This window comes from Macaca nemestrina, chromosome 12, assembly GCF_043159975.1.
Source record: "Macaca nemestrina isolate mMacNem1 chromosome 12, mMacNem.hap1, whole genome shotgun sequence".
Taxonomy (NCBI): Eukaryota; Metazoa; Chordata; class Mammalia; order Primates; family Cercopithecidae; genus Macaca; species Macaca nemestrina.
Window position 1 is genome coordinate 124,841,710 of NC_092136.1, and position 21,259 is coordinate 124,862,968.

Consider the following 21,259-nt stretch of genomic DNA (forward strand, 5'->3'; position numbering starts at 1 on the left):
TAAGCCCAGAGCCACTCGGTGCCTTTTATTAAACCTGACAAATATCCAATAACCCTGGCCTCATGCCTACTCTCCTACATCATTTGATACAAATTGCATGGAGGCTTGGAGGGAGGAGTGTTTCAAATGGGAACTAGAGCTGGTGATGACAGTGCTCCTGGCTTCAAAGGGCAGTGGGGGTGTGAGGAAAGCTCTCCAGGTGTTTTTCCATAAGTCTGTCTCAGCATGACTGATCCTGGATCCTTAGGTAATTGATTCACTGGTGGAATGTCTGGTTCTCAATGAATCATGATAAATGGCATTTGTGAAGCCCTTTACCAATTGCTAAGCACAGGCACACATATCATCTCATTTAATGCTCACATCAGCCCTGAGATGAATGCTCTTGTCCCAGTTTTACCATTGAGAGGACAGAGATGCAGAAGGTTTGACTTGTTAAGGTCACACGATTAATATGGGACAACTGGGGCCCAAGCTCAGATCTTGATTTTTGTATCCCGTGTTCCTTTGACTTTATTTCCTTCCATGCCCACTGTCCCCTTCTCCCTCCATAACACGGAGGATTTGGGCCTTGTTCTACCCAGGACTTGGAGTAAGGATTAAAGAGATGTTCTTTACGCTTTGATCGTGTCGAGTAAAGAGGGCACAGGGACAGCTCTCCCACTTCCTCCAAGAGGAACAGCCTCCTTCTTTGTGGGGTTTCCCGTTCTTTATTTTTCCCACAGTCTCCTGGTGCCTTAAGCGCAGGTCCTGGTGTGAACAGGAGAGGAGCGGCAATGAATCAGTGCTTTTTTGAAGCTGTTTTCCAGAAGTGAGAGAACTGACTTCTCCACCTGCCTCACCACACCTTGTTTCAGGCAGTGACGGAAGCAGCGTTGAGCACTTACTGTCAGGTCTGGCTGCAGCGCAGGGAGAACAACCTGCAAAGGGAGGCAGCCAAAGCCCCTACTGTCACTGCCCATCACTCAAGAGCTTAAGTAGCCAGCTTCCTGCACCAGTCTTGGATGGAAGAAAACTTGTAGTCTGCCTGCCTAAAAGCCCACCCGGCTCCCTAGGAGTCCAGGATGAGAGGCCGCTTATCAGGCCAGGAGAGACTGGCTGTGCTGGTCAGGAAGGCAGTCTGCGAATGAGCGCGCTCCCCAGGCAGGCTCAGCGTTCAGGGATGGGTGTTTACCTTTGCAGCCTACTGTGCTTCTCGCCACTTGAAATTCTCCTAAGAACCCAGAGGAGCAGCTGAAAATATCCCAAGTAATATGAAAATGAGTGAAGGCTCAGCACACACAGCCCAGCTTCTGAGCAAACAGCTGAAAAGGCAGGCGGCAAAACAAGAAAAGGGAAGAATGCAAAAAGAGGATGGGCAGATGAGAAGGTGGATGGGGCAGGGGGAGGGGGGCAGGAGGAGGCGGGTCAGAGCGAGGGCTCTGGCTTGTCTTCTGTCCTGGAGCTGCCTCTGCCACCCACCTCCCTATGGGGTGAGGAAAGCAGTGCCAACAAAAAGGTTCTCAACTTTGGGCTGGATGGAGAGACTTTTTGGTGGAAAATGCCTCGTGGTCTTGTGAGTTCTATGGTACTTTTCTACAGTGAGGGGAAGTTGGAAGTCAGGGTAGGTCTGGGCACTTCGCCTTCCCAGGAGTTGGGAGGCCTGAGTTCCAGACCCAGCTGTCATGGTGTGACCTTGGGCAACACCCCGTGTTTGTGAGTACAGTTTCCTTACTGGCAAAATAAGAAAATTTGACTAGATGACTTCAGGGGGATGTTTTTAGCTCTAACATTCTAGAGCTTTTATTTTGTTTTGTTTTGTGTTTTACTTTTACCATAACTGACGAAGACTTGCATACATATTTGACTATTGTTGAGCTGTGCTAACCGCCTTTGGAAGCTTATCTTCCGAGGCACATGGACACGGATGGTCATGTGAGTAGGAACCAGCAGAATAAGAATCTTCTTGGATATTCTGAGTGAGGCCAGGCTGGGGCCAAAGACGTAGCTTCCCACCAACAGCGGTGAAGGTAGCATCACACTGGCTGTGGAACCACAGGTTAGAGGTGGAGGACCTCAAATTTATTACTCAGTGTGTATTCTGTGTCTAAAGCTGTGCTAAGCACTTTGCATTTATTCTCTCATTTACTTTTATACCAATACTTTGAGCTAAGGCTTATTATTATCCCACTTTTATGCCTCAGAGCTGTAGAGTAACTTGCCCATGGTCACATAACCTGGATGTCACTCAGGCCTGAATGATGCAGGGGTCCACACTCCTAGCCACTGCACCACACATACTTTCAGAACCTTATGGTCTCAGGGAAGGACGTGATGAGCCTGAAGGGTAAGGGATGTCGAGCCCCACATCCCAGCTCCCTGAGGGGTTGTGTCCGCTCCGCAGAGCACAGAACAGAGTCCCTATATATGAATCCATTGCCTCCGCTGTGCCATCCCTGTGCAGAGGAGCCCTGCCAGCTCGTATCAGACAGCAACGCATGAAACTGTGGCCCTTTGTTTTGTTTTTCACCTTTTATAAACTAGAGAACAAACTACAGCAACCATAGTGCCAAGAAGGCAGGCAAGGATGCATGAACAAGGAGCACATGGGGATGGAACATGTCAGCTGCAGCAAGGAGGACTTGACATAGGGCTGGGGGCTGAGCAGGCCCAGGCCAGGATGCTGGGCCATGGCCTTTGTCTACTCTCTTAGTTGCTAAGCTTCCTCATAAAATATTCTAGGATCTTGGAAGGCTGAATGGCCACCTGTGAGGAATGTTGGAATAAATGGGAACTCTTGCTGTAGGTGGAAGGTCAGATCAGGGGCGCTAGGATAACACCCAACTCCAAGAGGCTGCACATCCATGTGCGTCTATTATGTGCTGATTATGAGCCCGGTGTGGCAGCAGGCCCAGTCCTGGGGCGCAGAGATAAGTAAGACAGCACATCTAGCCATAAATTGCTTCCTCCAGGCAGGCAGTCAACAAATGCTAGATGCCTACTGTGTGCAAGGCTTTATTGTAGGTTCAGGGAATAGTGCCAAACAAGACAAGGGTCCCTGCCATCAAGGATTTCATATTCTAAGTAGGGAGGAGGAGAGTAAATAAACAAGGAAGCAGACGTGGAAATAAGAAAATGTTAGGTCCTGACGAATGCTGGGAAGAAAGTAAAGCAGTTTCCGGCGGGAGAATGCCTGGGCTGAGTGTTGGGGAAGGCTCTCTAAGGATGGCATATTTGTACCAAACCTCATGGCTGAGAAAGTGACAGCCATGGGTAGATGGGAAGGAGAGCACCTCAAGCGGAGGGAAAAGCAAAAACCAAGTCTCTGGGATGGACCTGAGCCAGTGTGCCTGGGGAATGAGTAGACAAGAGGGAGAATGAAGAGAAAGGAGGTCAGGGAGGCAGAGAGGGTCTTAGGAGGCCACACAAAGGCATTTGGGTCTTACCTGTCTTGGGTAAGCCATGAGGACTGTAAGGGGGAGAGTGAGAAGAGCTAAGTGTGCTTTAGAAAGACCACTGTGGCTGCTGAGGGAGTAAAGGCGGCTGGGGGAGGCTTTGTTGGCTCAGTCTTGGCCATGGCAGTGGAGATGGAGCAGGGTTGTGGGATTCAGGTGGTTGAGCACTTCTTGATGGATTGAATGTAGTTGAGGAAAGGAAGGAAGCAAGACTGATTTCTAGATTTTTGGCACTTGAATGGAGAGTTTTACTTAGATGGAGGAGGCTTGGCAGAAGGGGGTGTAGGATTTGAGGGGAGAAATTAAGAGATCTGTTTTGAATATGCCAAGCTCAGGATGCCTTTGAGACACTGAAGTAGAGGTGTTGAGTAGACAGTTGAATGCAGACGTCTGGGTGTCTGAAAAGAGGTTCAGCTGGAGACAGGGATGTGAGAGACCTGCGTGTGTAAGAAGGTCCTTAAAGCAATGGGAAAAGATCACATAGGGAGAGAGAGAGGATGCAGAAAGGGAGAGTGAAGGAGATGCTCCAGTATTTTTAGGAAATGCCAACAGAGGAGACTGAGAAGGAGTGCTTGCAAAGTACGGGAAAAACCAGAGGAGCGAAGTGTCAGGGCCTGGAGGGGAAAGTTTTTTGAGATCAGAAATTGACCTGCTGTGCCAAATGCTGCTGGGAAGTCAAAATGAGGACAAAGAATTGACCATTTACTTTGGCAAGATACAGTCCTTAGTAATCTTGGTAATTAGTCATCAGTGGAGCAGTGGGTAATAAAGCCTGATTGGGGTGGGTTGAGGAGAGAACGGAAGATGGGAAAGGAGAGACAGTGAGTGTAGATGACTCCTTTGAACAGATTTACTGTGAAGGGGAGCTCCAAAAGAGGTGGAAAATGGAGGAGGGACTAGGGTTAAGGGAGAGTTTATTTAAAGGAGGATGATATGGAGGTATGTTTATATGCCAGTGGAAGTGATCCAGTTAAAGAGGGAGAAAAGTCCTTGAAATGGCACGGGAGAATGGGTTCAGAGCCCGGTGAAGGTACTGACCTTGGATGGGAGCCAGGACTCTTTTTCTATAGTAATTGCAGGATGGCATGGCCTGAGTATTTTAGTTCTGAGACAGACACAATAAAGGGCTTGTTGATGGGAAGATGGGGTAGTTCTCATCTTATAGAAACCTGTTTTCTCTATGAAATATACTGCAAGGTCATCAACTGAGAATGGGGTGGGGAGGGAGTGTAGGAGACCTGGGGAGAGAAGGAAGTGTGAGGCGTCCCCAGAGACTGGGAAATTGAATTTTCTAGGGAAATGTGGTAGGTTTTTCTGACAGAGTTGAGTGAGATTTGTGGTCATGTTTGAAGTGAGTCTAGTCAGCAAATTTGTATCATTTTTCTCTAGTAATGTTCAGCTGCTCTGGTACAGGCCCTGAATAAGTGGGTAGGACACCAGGGCGGGAGTTCTGCTAGACTAAGACAATGCAAGGAGAGCTGCAAGAAGCCCAGGTGGTCAGCATGGCAGTAGCTGAAGTGTTGGACGTTGGAATCAGAGCCAGGCAAAGAGAGAAGTGAATATATGCAGGTAGTGATGGAAACGGATCATAAAAAAAATGTTTTTAATGAAGTGGGGTTGGAGAATTGCTGGAGTAAGTAGGGGTGTCAGAGTAAGCGAGGGTGGCAATGATCAGCAAGTGGGAAGCTGGCAATGTACATTTCATGGGTGATTCAGTTAGTGGTGTGCCAAGGTCTAGGAAACAGCCACGTGAGTGGAGCAAAAGCTCATGGGATGCCAATCACAGTGGGAAGAAAAAAATAACAAAGTCTCATTGAAGCTAGGAAGGACAGCCAGTTAGAGGCCAGAGTATCAGACAGATCATCTTCATGGATTTTGGAGTTTCCAATGATGCTGGCAGAAATAATAACGGAGAAGGGGTCAGCGACCTGGGTGCTAAGGTCATCCATGAACGAGGGGGAACGTCCAGGAGGTTGGTAGACTGACAGCATTTCATACGCAGGAGAGGTCTTGAGGTCTGATGACAAGTGCTTCAAGTAGGTGAGCTTGGGTTCTTCAAAGAAGAAAGAGAGATGGTTTAGAAGCTGCTGTGGGGTGCTCGCTTCAGCAGCACACAGACCAAAACAGGAGTGGCACGGAGAAGGTTAGCGTGGCCCTGCACAAGGATGACACACAAATTCATGAAGCGTTCCATATTTTGTATGAAAATACAGTTAGATAGAAGGAATAAGTTCTAGTGTTTGATAGTACAGTAGGGAAATTATAGTTAACAATAAATTATTGTATATTTCAAAATAGCTAGGAGAGAAGAATTAGAGCGTTCCCCACACAAAGGAAAGATGAATGTTTGAGGTGATGGATATCCCAATTTTACACTGATTTGATCATTTCACATTGTGTATAGATAACAAAATCTTACATGTACCCCCCAAATATACAACTATTATGTATCTATGCAATTTTTTTTTAAAGAAACTAGCTGGGTGTAGTTGCTCATGCCTATAATTGCAGCACTTTGGGAGGCTGAAGCAGGAGGATCGCTTGAGCTCAGGAATTTGAGACCAGCCTGAGCAACATGGCAAAACCCATCTCTACAAAAATGCAAAAAAAATTAGCCAGGTGTGGCGGCCCATGCCTATAGTCTCAGCTACTCAGGAGGCTGAGGTGGGAGGATCACTTGAACCCAGGAGGTGGAGGCTGCAGTGAGCTGTGATTGCACCACTGCATGCCCACTTGGGCAACAGAGTGAGACCCTGTCAAAAAAAAAAAAAAAAAGAAAAAAACTGTAGTGGGAAGCAGGGAAGACACACCCACCTCCCACTTCTGAAGTATATGAGACATAAGAGACAAAGCTGTCCCCAACAGAAAGGGCTTCTGAGGAAACAAGTCCTTAAGGGGAAGTCTGGGTTTCCCTTAAAGCAAGAAAGTGACGGAGGCAGTCCGAGAGACCAGGATCTCCAGAGGGCATGGCCAAAGGCAGTGGGGACAGCCTGGCACTGAGTGTCTACCCAGCAGTGCATCAGCTAGGGCCCTCAGACTCCCGATGGTGGCTCAGGCGAATGGGAAGCCTGATGAGCGCAGTCCTGGAGGGCACAGCAGTCTGGAACTGAGGACCTTGGGATGGCTGGGTCTTGGCTTGTGATGGAGATGGGTGCCTTCAGTTGAAGATCGAGGGAGGGGCCGACTTGCTGGATTAGTACAATTGGTGACTGAATATCAGGATGTTGGACACAGCCCACCCTGGAGGTGTTTGGCTATTGGCATCCAGTAATGGCAAGTGAGAATCAGATCACAGGGAATGTCAAAGAAAGAAAGGCATTTAGATATCCCTTGCCAGCTCTTATTTTTCAGATGAAGAAACTGAGGCCCAGAGAGGTCAAATAACTTGTCCAAGGTCATCATGCAAATGAGTGGGAAGAATTTATTCAGAACAGAGGCAGGCATAGAGTTTGTGGATGCTGCTGGCTTAAGGGTGGGTGGAGGCGCAGGAGGCTGGCGGATGTCCGTTTTCCCAGCCTGGCTGAGCCGGGAGACCACTTGGTCTGGCTGTATCTATTCTCTCCTCATGGTCGCCATGTTTGCCCCCAACAAGGGCATGTGCCTGGCTTGGCAGGACTATTGGAAACCGGAGAGCTTAGACTCCATCCCTGTCACCCCTGTGGCACCTTGGTCAAGTGCCCTGGTTCATCTGGTTTTCACATCTCCTTTGTGATTGAGGGCATGCCTGCGTGGCAACATGTAGGTGTCATGGCCTGTGAACTGCCGTGAGCAAGATTGTGCCTGGACCTCTCAGGACTGGGCTGTGGTATCTGCTAGAGGGGGCTTCTGTCTGACCAAATGACTGAGTCGTTTACCAAGTATCTACCCTGCACTCAGCCCTGCTTCCATGAAGATCAAAACCTAGCAGGGAACATCAGACTGGACCTGGAGACTCACATAGCAGGGAACATCAGACTGGACCTGGAGTCTCGAGACTCCTGGTAAAGGAGACTCGAGAACTATTTTAATTCACTGGCCTCACATGTCAGATGAGGAAAATGAGGCTATGGCAGCACCAGAGTGAGAGCTTTACCCTGGCTGTGAACTCCTGGTCTGAAGCTGTGGCTGCTTTGCCTCACCTTGCCATTAAACTTGCAGTGTCTGCCCCGTGGCCCCAGCATCTGAGGGGCATCTGGTGGGCCCTGCCAGGCTCCTTCCTACAGAGCACCTCACAAGCGGGACACAGGGGAGTCCTGGCCCCGACTCCTAGGCCAACAGCAGGCATCCAGTCTATGGTGGTATCTGGGGGTCCCTTTTGCCACCCAGAATAGGATGCCAGTGAACATGGCCCCGATGAGCTGGCTCCTGCCTTTCAGCCCTTCTCTCCTTTCAGCCTGCGCAAGTGTTAAATACAGCATCAAATTAAGCAAAATTAAATACATTTCCATGCAGCATTTTTCTCTTGACTAAATCAAACAATGCGGTTGCCATAGCAACAGCCTCTTCTGAAAAGGTCACCTGCAAGAAACTGTGTTTTAGGTACAACTCAAGGAGATTATGGGGGATTAACTCATTTTATACATATATATTAAATATATATTTTTTTCCTTTAAAGGAACTGCTATGAAGAAATAATATCCAACTGAGCTGGAAGATACCCACAGAAAAAATTTTAAGTCCCCGATAAAGGATTTTTTTTTCCTTTTTTTTTTTTTTTTAACCAGCATGCAGTGGGGTGATATCTGAAATGGCGACTCTGTTTTTACTTAGCTTTAATTAAACCTCAGTCGGGGCTGAGAAATGTGGTGAAGCGAGATAATTGCACTATTCCCAGTACAGTTTTTAAACTCCAGCTTTGATATGCACCTCGTGACAGCCTGAACCTGCACCCAGACTCCTGGGGCTGCTTGAAGCTCAGCTTATAACCACCCCTCTCAACCTGTGTGCCTCTGGGGAACAGTGTTGGGGACCTTGAATGGGAAGTGTAGGCTGGGGGAGGTGGGAGCCCTGGTCGTCTGCCCAGGGGCAAGGAGAGGCTGCACCTTCCCTAAAAAGTTCATCTCTGGCACTCAGGGGTTCTCCACTGGACTTGAGAATCCAAACTGTCAGGGAAGGACGAACACAGCCAGTCTAACTCAGAAAGAGAATGGGGAGGTCTTCTCTAGCTTTTCCTGTAATTGTGAGAGGAACTGGAATGTCTCCAGGAAACCCTTACTGGATGTGAGTTAAAGCGGGCAGCCTGGTGTGGGTTCCTTTGTGAGTGTCACAGGCAGGGTGAGGGGTAATGCATGTTACTGTTCAGTGCTCTCCATCAAGAACTGGTGCAGAGTTCCCCCAAGCAAGAAGGTCTAGTTTCATCCGTTCGCAGGGCCCCACACGGTCTGCCCAGCCTGCCCAGCAATGGCACAGGTGTGGCAGGGCTCTGGCTTTCACGGTGCCAGGGTGATGGGCATCTGTGGCTGAGGTGTATAAGGAGTATGTCTGCCCCCTTGCCACTCACCCCCTAGTTCTGCCTGCTTTCCAGGAGGCCAAGAGTCTGAGGGTGTCCAGGTGGAGGGTTCAGATATACGGGGAAACAGGAAACTGGTGACTTGAGTGACCGCGCTAGATCCTGGACACCAGATGGACAGCTTCTCTGGAACCAAAGGTGGATCACACTCCAAAGACAATCCAGAATTTGCTGGGCGGGGCTGACAGCTCTCACGTCAGGGTCTCATGTGGCTCAGCTCTGTCTGGAGCTCAGGCCACTTGCTAGGGCCATGCCTCCCCTCTGGGCCTGCAAGAGCTGGTGGCCAGCACCAGCTCAGAGCCACCTCGGGAGGAAAGAAATTGGACCCCTGGAACGTATATGCGTGGTAGGGCCATGTGTAGAGCAGGCCCAGCTAACACAAATACTCTTAGAAAAATGTTCCTTCAGTGCCTTCCTGGTGGCTAACCTGTCATCACGTGAAATGTCTTTCTCTTTCTGTCCTCAGATCCCCAGACTCCAGGCTCTTCTCTTAATTTATCCCAGTGCTAGACAAGGTGGGCTTGTGTGGTGCAGCAAAGACGGAGGAACTTGTGTGATAGGCAGGCCTGGATTTGAATTCTGGCTGCCACTTACCCGTTGATTGCCTCTCTTTCCTTATTTATCAAATGGGGATAATAATAGCTACTGTCTTAAATAATAGGTCCTCACAGGGTTCTTCTGAAGACTGAATGAAATGACCTGAGAGAATGTAGCCGGATAACATAGGTGCTCAATGGATGTTTGTTGAATACTGTATTTCAGGAACATGCCTTTTGTACAAAACAAACCATGTGTTTCCTTTCCTGTAAAATCCTGCTTGCCAGCCGGGGGCCAACCACAGAGCTTAAAGAAGGAACAGCAATTTCTAGCTCTAATCCCCTAATACAATCACTGGAGGTTTTCTTGAACTCTTAAGAAAAGCAAATCTACCATTATCCAGGGAAGAATTTTATTTTTAGATCAACTCAGCCCTCTGAACTCACATGAACCGTAAAAGAAGATCCTCAAGTGCCTAGCCAAACTGGAAAGAGCTAGGAAAAGACCATCGTTCCAAGTGGAGAGGGCTGACGTTCGAGTCACTCAAATCCGGCTCATTTCCCCTTTAGGACAAGGTGCAGCTGCTGCTGCCATGGCAGTGCTGGTGTGGTGTCTGTCACTGAGCAGGGCTTTAGCCGTGCCGCTTTTCTTCTCTTGGGTGCCACTGCTCAGCTTGTCAGATAAGATCTCCCAAGTACCTTCAGAAGACACTTGGCAAAGAGAAGCTGTCTGCCAGCTCCAAGCCAGGGGGTGTCTGTGCATAAGCTTTGGAGTCAAACAAAATTAGGTTTGAAACCAACCTCTGCCAATTTTTAGCTGCATGGCCTTGGGCTGGTTACTTCCTACTGAGAATCTTAGTTCCTGCCTGTAAAATGTGAATATTCTGTTTATCTCACAGTGTCATCATCAGCTTTAAATGAGATAATACTCATAAAGTGTTCACCACCAGGACGGGCAAGTCCCAGTCTCTCAATCTGTGGTGTCTGAGTCACCTGGAGGTGACTCTTTGAAGATCTTGTTAAAGCACAGACCGCTGGGCCCTACCTCTGGGGTTTCTGACTCAATAGGTCTGAAATGGAGCCCTGGAATTTCCATTTCGAACACGTTCCCAGGTGATGCTGCTGGTACAGGGACCACAGCTTGAAAAGCACTGGTCTCTGTCATCCAGCAAGGGAAATATTTGACCAAGATCCATGACATTTGAGCTTTATAGGTACCCGGCTTTGTCTACCAAAGCTTCCAAGTGGGTGTAGAGGACCAAATTTAGACTAGTGCTGTCTGGTAAAATGCTTTGCAATGATGGATTTGTTCTATGTCTGTGCTGGCCAATTTGGTAGTCACTATTCACATGTAGTAATTGAACACTTAAAATGCATACAGCTGAAGGAATGAATTTTACATTTAAATTTCACATAGCCAGCCATGCATACTGACCCATGCCTGTAATCCCAGCACTTTGGGGTGCTGAGGCGGGTGGATCACTTGAGGTCAGGAGTTCGAGACCAGCCTGGGCAACATGGCAAAACCCATCTCTACTAAAAGTACAAAAATTAGGTGGGAGTGGTGGCACATGCCTATAATCCCTGGGGAGGCTCCCTGGGGAGGCTGAGGCAGGAGAATCAATTGCTTGAGCCCAGAAGGTGGAGGTTGCCATAAGCTGAAATCACACCACTGTGCTCCAGCCTGAGCAACAGAAGGAGATTCCATTTCAATCAATCAATCAATCAATTCCATATAGCCACATGCAGCTAATGCCTACCACCAGATAGCACAGACAAGATTCTCATAGACAGGGCTTAGTGAAGGCGTAACTATTAACCAGGGAAATGAATGGGTAAACGGGTGACACCTGAAGAACGGAGATTGGAGTCAAGACAAGCATTGCAGCCACCTGCCCCTTCAGTGTGTTCTCTCTGGAGAATTTAGGAGCCAAGTTGAAGCTTCCCCCTCCTCTCCTATACTTCAACATCTAGGTATACTGCTCTCTGGAAGAGGCAGAAACAGTTGAAATATATGATGCGTAGGGTTTGAACATCCAAGTGGAATAAACAGTGATGGACCTCTTAGGGACAGTGGCAGGGTGGAGATGTGCCAGGGCCATGGCCTGTGTGTTTTCAGGATACAATAAAGTAAAGATGTTTGGAAGGAAGTAGAAATAAGAGAGCAGTGTGATTTGTTCTGGGTTGGAAGATGGAAGAACAGAAGTGTCAGTTAAAAAGAAAACTTTTGACCCAAGACAAGACTAGGGACAATTTGAAAGAAGGGAACTCATTCCTTCGGGTGGTGGGGAATGGGGAAGAAGGGAATCATGTTTGTGTCCAGGATAGAAAGGTGCTTGCTAATTTGAGGCATTTCTGAAAGTGGGAAATGAGTCAAGTATTATAATACTATTCAACAGTCACCCTGACAGTGTTTGTTCTAAAATGTCTCATCTCACACCAGGCCTACTTCACTTGGGAAAGTGATATAACATGGCAGTTACGATCATTGGTTCTGAGAGTCACAAAGATGTGGCTCAAAATTAGCCGTGCCACTTATAAGCTGTAGGACCTCAGGCAAATAATGTAACCTCTCTTGCCTTGGTCTCTCCATCTGTAGATGGAAATAGTAATGGAACACACCTAAAGGGTTGTTTTGAGAATTAATGAGATAGTGGATCTCAGGTACTTCATGTAATGCCTGGCACATGGCAAGAACTTTGTAGCGGCCATCATCTCTTATTACGGTGAATACGCCACTGACTTCCCTCCTAGTCTCTGTAGCAAGTACCCCCATGGGCTGTTCCATTAGGGCAGTAGGAGGGCTCTGCCTCTGGGAGCCCTTACCTGAGAGTCTCAGAGTGTCTTATCCTGGACCCTTTGCCGAGGTAGAGGTGACCTCTCAGCCCGCTGCTCCTCAGGGGTGCGCTTTTACTCCACAACAACAACCAGGATAGATTGTGGTGCGTGTTAGCGCCAAGACACAAGAAATAGCATCGCCAGAGAACCAACTTAAGCCTGGCCTGATTTAGTACAGAGAAAATGACAGCTGCTGTGCTCGGCTGGCTTCCACCCAGCAGAAGGCTATTTTTTGCAAATAAAATGGTAAGTTGCTAATCAGAAAGATAAATTAAGAAGCATTAAGATAATGATGGTCTAATCACCGTCCACACAGAGAATTGCTAGAGTGAATATCCAGGCTACCGAGTGCTTGAGCGCATTTGGTGATTATTTGTATTATGAAGGGAATGATGAATTCCAGGCCTGGAATCAATTTAGCTTAGGAAACCCACAAGACCAGCCTCCTCAGAGAGAGGACACTAGGGACTTCTGGAGGTCACTGGGCCCCCTGCTGTCCTCCACCCCCAGCTCTGAGCAGCCTTTCCCAAACCATTCTTGATTTCTGGCTGTTTCCCTACTGAGGTTCCCTGGCTTCTATGGGGGCACCTTTTGGTCCACCTTTTTAGATACCTAATAAGCTTCTGCTTGCTTGGGGACTGATTGGGTGGGAGGCTCTGTTCTACCTTGAGAGCACAGAAAGAGCCCCATCTGGGAGCAAGTTGCCACAGAGCAGAGAAGGGGATCTGGGCTTCCCTGAGCCTTTCTGTGGGCCATTGGGCAGAAATGCTGTCCCATAGCATCATGGTGCCTAGAGCAATCAAGCCGTGGAGGCTTGCTCTTCTGATCCTTTAGCTGAGAACTCAAGGCTGGGGGGTGATTTGTCCAATATCGCAGAGACAGAGCCTGAACCAGGACTCAGGCTGGTGCTCCTACACATGGTCTGCTGCTTCGAAAAGGGCTCTGGTGCTAAACTGAGGAGTGTTGAGAAAACACACCCCAGATTCCCAGTTCTCTGCTGAAGCTTCATTGAGAATATGGATATTGAAGGGTATTAGACATGAGACGGAATAAATAGAGAAGGCCCAGTTCATAGAGTCTTGACAGTTAAAGAGTTTAGATATGATCTAATATCGGGCTATACATTATTTAACTTATCTTAAGCTTCAGGGTAGCCTCAGCTGTATCTTCATCTGTAAAATGGGGATAATAAATGGCCTAACCTCTAGGTTTGCTATGAGGCTTAACCGAAAGCTGCATTTAAAATGCTGAGCTTCCTATCATTCCTATTACTGTGAGTAAATGCAGTAATGACAGTAGTAGAGGTGGCTAAAGCTAGATTCTAGACAGTGGCGTGCTGGAGCCAGCTCGTGCCAGCTTGCAAGAGCTGATTGTTAAATTTTCAGAAATTTTGCAAGCCAATGGTTAAAAACAGCCATTATTAACATTAAATTACACAAATTTGCATTAAATAAATTCTATTAAAAACAAAGGTAATAAATACTCCAAGCTCACGGCTTCCTAAGCACTTCACTACCATCCATGCCCTTGAGGTTTTTTCCATCATCTCTGTAGGGTGGAAATCCTGGGTGACGGTGTGCTGCTGTGCATCTCTTCCCCCGTCACATTCAGCAACTTCACATCAGTAGCTTGAAACTGGCCATGGTGAGAACGTTATTCCAGAAAGCCAACTGTTAAATATTTACCAGCATACTACTGGTCCTGGTGTGTAGAACATAAGTGAGAGATGGGGCAGTGTGAGGCTGCATGAAAGACTGTAAGAAAGGCCCCAGCTCAGGGCGGAACACAGAATGCACACTCCGTTCATGACGGAGGTACTTGTGGACGCACAGGAAGAAAGGAATGGGAAAAAACAGATCTGGGACCAGGGCATGGAGGCTCACAGGTAGCTTAAAAATGGCACAGTTGTCACTAAAGGAAATAAAGAGGGCTTCACAAATTTGAATTCCTGAAAACTTGCATGTCAACAAAGGTTTAAAAAATCAAATCATATCCTAAAAGTATTAGGAAGCTCTCACTGAAAAATCCCATGGTAAATAATATTGTAGAGAAAAGAATCCTTTTGGAACATAAACACTTTCTCTCTGACAAAGTGAATTTGGGGTAAAAATGGATTTTTGCCCAATTTCTTCAAAGTAAGTTTTGCTAGCCTACGTAAGCCTATTGTGCCTGATGTGGGCACAGTGCAACCTCTGTCCACCCCCCTGGTTCTATGCCACCCCTTCGCCACCCACTGAGGTTGCAGGGAGAAGGGGTGCTGAGCCCTCCTCCCCACTGCCAGGCCTCGTGTCACCTGCTGGGCCCTGCTAGCCCCCAGCTGGGTCACCTGCTGGGCTGGGCGGAGCAATGGCCAGAGCAGTGCTTTGCAGCCTGTTCTTCCTCCCTTGCCCCAAAGTTCCTTGTGAATCTGGGCTTGGATTCTGACTGGGAAGGACATCTGCACCCGTGGACCTTGGTCCCTTCTTGTTTCAGGTCCTGGCATTGCTGTTTGGCCAGAGTCTCCCAGGCCTGACTTGGTCAGAATGTGCAAGGAAGAACAGCGCATGTTGTGTGTGCGCACGCAGTGTATGGCCTTAGGTTCTTCCTGGTCTTCTCAAGAGGGAGAGCGTTGCTGATCCTTTTACCCAGGAAAACGTGCTGCACATGGGATCCTGCAGCTCACTTGATCCTCCAGCTTCTGAGGTCTCTGATGCCTGTGACTTTGCCGGCTGAGGAGGCCCTCTTTGTCTCTGACCTTTCTCGTTCTCAGGCACTTGCTGTTGACAGTCTGACCATATTAATCCTCATCAAGTACATATTTTATTATCCCCATTTTGTAGATGAGGCAACTGAGGCACAAAGAGGTTCCTCAGCTTGCTTAGGGTTGCGTAGCTGGTAAGTGGTAGAACTGAGGCTCAGCTCTAGAGCTGTCTGACCCCAGAGCCCAGGCTGAACCAAAACACAGTGCTATTTAGAAGGTAGCCATTGGAAAGAAAAGTAGCAACCCTTTGGGGAGGAATCAGGTGAACCCCAGCTCTGCTAGCCTGACTTAGCAACTCTGGGAAACTCATAGTAAAGACCAAGCCCCTTCACAGAGCCACAGTGGCTGCAACCTGGGGAAAGGGTGTGCTAGCAGCCAAATGATCTAAGGTCCTTATGGAAACAGAGCCTGAGTCCTCTGTCCCATGTGGCGGGAAGGAAGGGGTGCCTAGGGCCTCACCATTTCCTCTTCCGTCTTTAGCTGGGGCAGTCACTCCCTCCCAGCTCCTTCGAAGCTTAGGCCTCAGGCAGACCCTGGAGCAACATGTGGTGTTGGGCTAGTTCCCGGCTGAGGGGGTTGGGGAGGAAAGGGGCTGGAAATTCCTGAAGACTCAGTCTTCTGGGGAACAAATGAATCTTCTTCCTCCCAGGTCTCCTCGGCAGCTGCTGAGCTGCAGAATTTATGGAAGCCCTTCACGCTTTGTGACAGACTGCTAATGAAAGAGAGGCCAGGCTTCTGCGTCTGCCTTCTTTGGTTTCTAATTTGTCCAGGGATTCTATCCCCAAGTGGGGGCAAGCGACTTGGAAGCCAGGGGGGCCCTACAGAGCCCTGCAGCCTGTCAGCAGGGCTTGGCTCCAAAGGCCCATGCTGAGGGCCACCCAGGGGGCAGAGGGCTGCTCCCAGCTCCAAGTACCTGCCAGGGATGTGAAACATGCTCTGGGATTAATGGGAACCAGATGGGCAGGACAGCCCCTCCACCTGGCCTCCACTGGAGAAACGCTCAGATTTCTGGCATTGTGTTGAAGCTTTTCTTAAGAGTTCTCTGAGACTGTTTTTCTGCTCCAGGCCACATGCCCAGGAACAGAAGCCGGGAGTCGTGGACCTTTCTGTCCAAGTGAAAAGATGAGGAAATTAGGAGGGGCCTTAGAGCTTGCACCATGTGAGGGTTTTCAACACAGGCTGCACATGAGCATCACTGGGGAGCTTTTGAAAACTACCTGGGCCTGAGCCTCCCCGAGATCACTACGTAAAAATCACTTGGGAAGGGGTCCAGGCGTTGTTTCATTTTAAAAGCTTCCCAGATGTTCTGATGTGCTGCCCAGGTTGAGAACCACTGAACTCTTCTCCATCACAAACACTTCCGGATTGAGGCCGCAGTCAGCCCGAGGTCACACAGTGAGAACTGAAGAGCCTGTCTCCAGCTCCCAGCTACAGCTTGTTCTCCCACACGTTCTTTCGTGTCCTCATGGCCCATCGAACCTGCAAAGCGCCAATTACAGGTCGTAGTCGCCCTTTTATGTCTGCCTTTTCAATTTTCCTTGCCAATTTGAGGCCCTCCCCTCCTCGGAACCAGCATAGGCGCATCTCCTGTAGGAAGCACTGCTGACCACCGCGGCGACTTTGGCTTCTCACGTTGTGCACCATCCCCAGCCTTGCTACTCCAAGTGTGGCCTGAGGACCAGTGGGACCCGCATCATCAGGAAGATTGTGAGAAATGCCTTAGCATGTCTCCATTCAACCCAGACCTCCTGAATCTGAATCTGCGTTTCAGTGAGAGCCCCAGGTGCTTTGTACGTATCTCATAGCTGGAGAAGCACTGATATTTGTTGTGAAACACACACGCTCTATCAGATTCATTTGTGTAGATTCTGTCTCCACGGTAAAATCGCCTTCTTAAGAAAGGGGACCACGTCTTATGCGTCTTGCACATAACATATAACAACATAGCACAGTGCAAAGCACTAGCAGGTGCCTTTTACCAGGTCATTGGCCTGAGACAATCTCTCACAGCTGCTGCGGTGTAGAAATCTCCAGAGGATGGGCAGTGTCAGGAAATCCTCGGCCTTCAAGCTGAACCCATAGTAGACCGGGGCCCTGTTGACCAGGGGAAATCTCTTAGCTCCCAGGTGGGAGACTCCACAGTGGAATGAGACCCAGAATGGGGAGAAGGAGATGAGCCTCCCCTCATGACTGACTCCATGCCATGCGCTATAGTAGGATACTGCTCTCTTCCCACCTCCACCACTGTGATCTGGGTAGACAACGCAGCATTGTCCTTCAGTTTTCTCCAAAATGGGAATGAAAGTATCAACTCCACAAGCCTTCTGAGGTCACTTTGAATTTTGGGCATCTAGAAGGTATTCAGTAAATGCTTTGAATGAGGATCAAGGGAGAGCATGGGTGCACTTTGCTACCTGTAACCTTCTTTATATATCAGGTCATTTACTTATTCTTCCCTTTCCAGTTTTTTGGATGAGCAAACAGAGACTTCACTGTCATCCGTGAACTTTCAGGCTGTGGGTCAGATTTGACCAAACAGTTGCCCCTGGAGTTGCAGCTGGAGTCTCCGTGGAGGAAGAGATTACTCCTAAAAACAAACAAACAAACAAAAAAACCAAAAAACAAAAAGCAAATGTTACCAGGCCAGAGCAAGGATATAGCCCAGCCAGGTCCTGATGGAAGAGGAGATAAAGGTGGGACAGAAGACTGGAGCCTTAAATCACTGTTCTAAACTAAAATTGCTGCTCACCACTGGCGTGTCACTCGGTGCTCATTAACGGTGGAAGCACCTTCACCAGAGGCCCGTGCAGCCTGGAGGCTTCATCCTTTGCCCAATAACTGTTAATCAGCCCACAGCAGCAGCACCAACCCTGTGAGGGCTGGGTCTTTCCTGGCAACCACAATCTGTTTCTATTTCATCTAAAAAAAATAAAATGGATAGGATGTTGTATTCACTCCCACCCCCAGCATGAAAGAGTAGAGGATCAGAGCTCCTTCCCAGCCCCAGCCCCACCTCCTATGAAAAATTAACCAGCTGCGCTGAGTGAATGAATCCCTAAAGGGGAATGAGGTCTCTGATGTGAGCTGGGCTGGGTTCGGGGAGCTCAAAAATCCTCTTGGTCATTAATTCTCCAGCCCCTGGATCCTTGGAGCAGCCGCGGACAGGTGTTACAGCATGCTAATTGGCCACCCCTCCCAAAGCCAGCTCTGCCCAGCAACTGGTGGAGTGGAGACGGCCTTGGTCAGGTTTTTGATGTGATGCAAGTTCTGTGTGCTTTGGGGGAAATGGAGTGGCTTGAAGCACACTTTTTGTTTACTTCTGTCTCCATCTACTCTTCTGTGGGCTTCCCAAAGACAGGCACTGAGGGTTTTTTGCATCTGAATCAGAGTACCCTCTAGATCAGACACAGCAGTGACTGTAATAAGGGAATGAATAAATGGGTGAGTGAGTGAGGGCTTGACCGTGATCCAAGAGTCTACTCCACAAGCTCGATTCAGGCCTTGGGACACTATTCACTTGTTCATTCAGTCAGTCAATAAACATTCATTACGCAGCTTGGTAATGAGGAGCGTGCAATTCATTCATTCTTTAGTCTCAGTCATACATTCATTCAACAAACACCAGGTCCTGGGCCTTGTCCTAGTGTCAGGAATAGAGATGAAAATGCTCATTCTCTGCCCTCAGGATGCTCACAGTGTGGTGAAGAAATGGGTCAGTAACTTGAAAATAACAAGATGCCTGTGGTAACAGCCTTGAGAGTGGATGCCTGAGGTTCTGTGGGAGCCAGAGGAGAGCGCCCAGCTCCACTGAGGAGACAGAGCAGGGTGTCATTTGGGGGATGCAGATATGACACAAGGGTGAGTAGGAGTTAACCCGGAGAAGCTGATAGGAGAAGAGTGTTTCCAGCAGAGGGAGCGGAGACAGATGCAGGACTACGCCCCGATACCATGTCATGGCAGTGGCAGAGGCAGAACACCAAGGGGGCCTTTTCCCACTTCTTGCCCTGAGCTGCCCCGTTTTTCCCAGACCCAGCTCTGGCAGGCTGGTTCTGCAGAAGAATAGGGGACAGGGCCACAAGACTTCAATCAATTGTCATTGCTCTCTGGGCCTCACTTCCCTTGCGTGTAAAGTTGGAGGCAGATGAGTAGACCCTAAGAATCACTGCTCCCCATGCTGCAGGTTTGCAACGGTCCTTCTCTCAGCAGCTGGCTGGGTACTTTGGGGAGCGGTATGGAGAGCTGGTCTCACTAGACTTTATTCTAATGCTCCTCAGCTCTGAACTCATCCCCTTCTTTCCACTCCAGGCCAGGCAGGCAGGCTCGAGTGTGCTATGTGAGCTCCCAGGACAGAGGTGCACAGAAGTCTGTCTCCTAGAGCACAGACTGAGTCATCTTCTTACATCTTAGGCTAGCCACTGTGCAAAACAACTTGGTGGTTCCTCCAAAACTGAAACCTAGAATTACCATTCGAGCCAGCAATCTCACTCCTACATATAATCCCCAAAGAATCAAAACTAGGGACCCAAACAGATATTTGTACACCCATATTCATAGCATCATTATTCATGGTAGCCAAAAGGCAGAAACACCTCAAGTACTCATCAACTGATGAATGGGTAAAGGAAATGAGGTGTATCCCTACAGTGGAATATTACTCAACCATCAAAAGGAATGGAGTGTTGAAATATGCTACAGCATGGACGAACCTTAAAAACATGTGTTAAGTGAACGAGAACAGACAAAAAAGGACAAATACTGTATAATTCCACTTATATGAAATATCTAGAATAGACAAATTATAGAGAAGAAAGTAGATTAAGGTTACTAAGGGCTGGGAGGAGGTAGAGATGGGGAATTACTGATTTAAAGGGTGAAGAGTTTCTGTTTGGGGTGATGGAAAAGTTTTGAGAAGAGATAGTGGTGATGATTGCATAATAGTCTGAATGTAATCATGGCACTGAATTGTACGTTTAGTGGTTAAAATGGCATATTTTATGTCATGGACATGGTACCACAATTTTTAAAAATCCTAGGTTAGCTTGTGCAGAAGACCCACCAATCATACTTCATCTAACAGCCGCTCTCCGGTCCGCCTCCCCAGCAGGCCTTTCTCCCCTGCTTAGGTCGTCTCTCAGCATTGAGTTCTGCCAGACTGGTGTGTTTCATTTTTGTTTTTATTTCCTGCGTCTTCATCTGCTGCCACCAGAATCTATTATTGCTCTCTGGGGCTTGTGCCCCTGACAGCGATTATTTGTACATGTAAATCAGAAAGTCAGGGACAAAGCTTTAATGACAGTCTCTTTGGAGTGGCGGTGGCAGCAGCAGGAGACGAGCCAGTGCCAGTCCTCACTGGGTTCCCTCTGGTGTGATGCTGGGTGGGGTGGGGGTGAGGGGGCTGACCCTATCCGGTCCAGGTTCGGGGAACTCTCTCCGGAAGTAATGTTGATACTGGGTTCTGGGGGCACTGCCTCTGTTTCCTTCAAAGGCAAGATCCATTCGTGTATCCTCGGCTCCTGCTACAAGGCTGGGTTCCTAGTGGGTGCTTCATTGAAGACTGATGGAATGGGGCAGGTCTAGCCATGTGTGGGAAGGCAGCTTTCATTCATGAGGCCGGCCGCAGCTACCCCTTCCTTTCTCTCTTCCCTTTGCTGTGTATCGGGAACATTGTAGTCCTAGAGAGAAGGCTGAGGTTTCCCTCAGACCATGTCCACATTGCCCTATACCTGAGAAGTGCTTGCCCTAAAAGAGAGTAAGTACCACCTTTCAAGACCGGAGATATTCATCCCCTCTTGACGTGCATGTACAGTGTGGAAGTGGAGGTCCCAGAGAACCAGAACCCACAAAGTGGGAGACTGTGCATGTAATTTGCTTGGTGATTTGCAGAGAGCGTTGCAGTCAGCCTAGACCACCTAACCTTGTTCACAGGCCAACTCCAAAGGGAAAAAGCAAGACAACGAACAGCGTGGTAGAGTGTGCTGCCATTTATGTCAATAATGCTTGTACATGCATAGAATCTCCCTGGGAGGCAGACATACAGATTATAACAGTAATTGCCTCTGGGGGTGGGGTGGACAAATGAGGGATTCAGGGTCAGAAGTAGAAATATCTACACACACACACACACACATACACATACACACACAAATATATACATATATATCTATAATCCATACTGCTTAAGTTCTGTACCATATGCTTTTAATAACTTAATCACAGAACAAAT

The 21,259-nt window shown here is 48.3% G+C and overlaps 1 protein-coding gene and 1 non-coding gene across 20 annotated transcripts in view; both read left to right on the top strand.

The window, feature by feature from the left end:
• LOC105476270 (PBX/knotted 1 homeobox 2) overlaps positions 1 to 21,259 on the top strand; it is a 330,030-nt gene that overhangs the window by 169,278 nt on the left and 139,493 nt on the right. The gene's annotated exons all lie outside the window — the stretch shown is intronic.
• Positions 5,529 to 5,634, top strand: LOC112425686 (U6 spliceosomal RNA). Its single transcript, XR_003016828.2, has one exon. It is a non-coding gene; the product is annotated as a U6 spliceosomal RNA (small nuclear RNA).